The sequence below is a fragment of the Rhinopithecus bieti genome, unplaced genomic scaffold (genome assembly GCF_001698545.2).
Source record: "Rhinopithecus bieti isolate Rb0 unplaced genomic scaffold, ASM169854v2 scaffold_12928, whole genome shotgun sequence".
Lineage (NCBI taxonomy): Eukaryota > Metazoa > Chordata > Mammalia > Primates > Cercopithecidae > Rhinopithecus > Rhinopithecus bieti.
This window is the reverse complement of record NW_016807614.1, coordinates 920,910-923,655: the sequence shown is the minus strand read 5'-3', so window position 1 is coordinate 923,655 and position 2,746 is coordinate 920,910. Positions and strand designations below refer to the sequence as shown.

The following is a 2,746-nucleotide window of genomic DNA, read 5'->3' as shown; positions in this document are numbered from 1 at the left end:
GACCTGGTGGAATGGCCTTAGTGAGTAACAGACTACAGTGATGTGTCAGCTTTCTTATGGCACAGGAACAACCAAATCTCTTATATTTCAGTGGCCTGGTTCCCAATAGACCCTGCAGGCCCTACAGGTCGTCTTCCCAAACTGCCCCTTGCTTCACACCACCACCTTCCACCCCATAATATTATAGAAGGACACCTAGTCAGACAAAATGATACAACTTAATTTTATTAGGACAAGGCTGGTGGGCACTGGAGTGGCTTCCGCCCAGCCATGGAGGCACTGGAAGCGGTCACAGGATGCCGTGCGGGCACCTAGAAGCCACAGCTGCCCTCCAACAGATGCGGCACTGCACCATGCGCAGGAATGTCTCGACCTTGTTCATGTCCTTCCTGAAAACAGTGTGAAGCAGTGGAGCAGCCCATAGTTCTTGAGCAGTGCGTCATCGTCGTGCGAGTTTGTGTCAAACTTGCTGTAGGTCTGCTTGAAGATCTGCCCAGTCCGGGGGCTGCCATCGTCCAGCCTCTGCAAAGTGAAGGAAGAGAAGGAGAGGCTGAGCGCTTGATCACTGTTCCCTCCCTCCCTCTCTCATTCATTCATTTTCCTCCCTCCCCTTCAGGGTGTAGAGAAAGACCTGGAGGATTCACCAGGGGAAATGAAGACTAAGGTGAGTTCTCTTGGGTCAGGGCCTGCCTGCTAAAAGAGGGCAGCAGCGTTTCTGTCCCCCAGCCCTCGAAGCCAGTGAGGTTCCAGGATTGGGGACCCCTGGCGCCACCCTCACCCCCATCAACGTTTCGATGCCTTCTTCTAGGTTCTTTAGGAGGTCATGGACGTCGCTGTCCGAGGTGCCATGCACCAGGTTGTTGGTAAACACACTGCTGAAGAACTGCACGGGCTCCAGCCAGGACTGGATGAGCAGCTGGGAGATGCGGAGCAGCTCTAGGTTCTGCAGGGGAAGGACATGCAGTGGCTGTGCTGCCCGGGGCTCTGACCACAGGCCTCCCCCATCCCCGCCTGGGGGAGAAGGCATCCACTCACGGATTTCTCCTGCGTTTCCTCCATGTTGGAGGGTGTGGGAATAGAGTCTGAGAAGCAGAAGGAGGCCTGGGGGTTCTCCATGATCGAATGCTTCTTTTCCTTTGGGATATAGGTTTCTTCCTAGGAGAAGGACCCCCCCAACCAAGAGGGACTACTGGTCTCTATGCTGGAGACCAGCTCCCATTGTTATTTCTCTGGGAATCTCGCTCAGCGTATGCTCATCTGCTGGCATTTTTGCTTCAGAAAACAACCCTGAGTTCCTTAGTCTCCTCCCATGACTTCCCGGTAGGGGAAAGTCACCCCTTCCTGCCACCCCTAACACGCACCCATTCCCACCCATTCCCCAAGAGCTTACAAACTCCTGGTAGGTGTCAAAGGCCAGTTGGTGCAGGCGATGGGCTTCGATCATAGCGTGGTCAAAAAGCCTGGATAAGGGTACGCTTGGGACCCTACCAGCCTCTTGAAGCCAAGGCAGGCAGAGGAGGGCAAAAGCCAGGAGCAGGGATGTCCGGGAGCCTGGGGAGAAACCAGAGGGCAACGGAGGGAGCCAGAGAGCAAGAGGCCAGTGCTCTCGCTGCCCCAGGAGCTGTTTGTTTTTCTCTCTGCATCCCTCCAGGGACCAGGAACGTTCTGATATTGGTCAAATATCTGGGCTTAGATGGCAATACTCACATTCAGAAGCCCCAAACCTGAGGGTTAATGCCCCCATCCCATCTACAGGGTGCCGCCTCTCCCTTTGGGACACATCGTGCTGAAAGGGATTTTAGGGGTGCTTACCTACAGCCATTGCAGCTAGGTGGGCTGTCCACAGGACTCTGAGTGGTTCGGGCAGTCGGGCTTTGGGATTCTGGAGCTGGTCTCCTGTGGGCCCTTTTTATACCCTGGCCCCTTATCTCTCGCTGCTTGACCCCACCTGTTTCTCTGTACGTTTATGCACGGGGCCACTGACGTGCCTATGCTAGTGGCTAATTTAGAAGCTCCTCCCACGCATGCTGGGATCATGCCCCTGGCTTGTCATCTTTCCCTTCCCACTATTACCAGCATTGTGAAGGTTGTGCCCAGAGGGTCAGCCAGAGATACCACCCAACCTGTCCTCTCCTTAAGGATCACGTGGGTGTCCTCTGGCAGCATCCCATAGTGGCCAACCTGAACCCGGGGAAGGATGTCAGGATAGCCAGTCCTTGAGACCCCTACAGACCCCATCCCACTCTCTATCCTGTCACTTTCCTCGGTCCCCCCCCCCCATGTTTCCCTTCCACACAGCAGAGAGAATGTGTGTGTTGGGAAAAGGGGCCAAGCACAGGCAATAGATTGCAGGGGTTCCGGGAACGATTCAGTCTTGAATTCCACTTTTGCTGACTCCTCCTGGGCCCGCCTGAGGCAACTGGATGCAGTGCTAATACAGACCACTAGAGGGCACCAACCGCACACTTTGCTCTCCCCTTTCCCTGAGCCTTGTGGGTGGGTGTGTGTGTGTGTGTGTGTGTGTGTGTGTGTGTTCCCCTAGGTCCCTGGGGAGGAAGAACCCAGGCTCGAGGTATTGCCCCAGCTCCTTGGAACTGCAGCAGAGATACAAACCAAGAAACAGAAATCCCGGGGACAGGCACGGACCACAAGCGCTTCGTCTTATGCCCTGAAACCATCAGAAAATCTGAAAGTTGGAAGAGCTCTTGAAGGTTTGAGTCTCTTCCCCAGCTTTGGAACTCAGAAC

The 2,746-nt window shown here is 54.9% G+C and overlaps 1 pseudogene; it reads right to left on the bottom strand.

Annotated features, from left to right (window-relative positions):
• Positions 1–311: 311 nt before the first annotated feature.
• LOC108536265 (somatotropin-like) lies at positions 312–1,546 on the bottom strand (annotated as a pseudogene).
• Between the last annotated feature and the right edge of the window lie 1,200 nt (positions 1,547–2,746).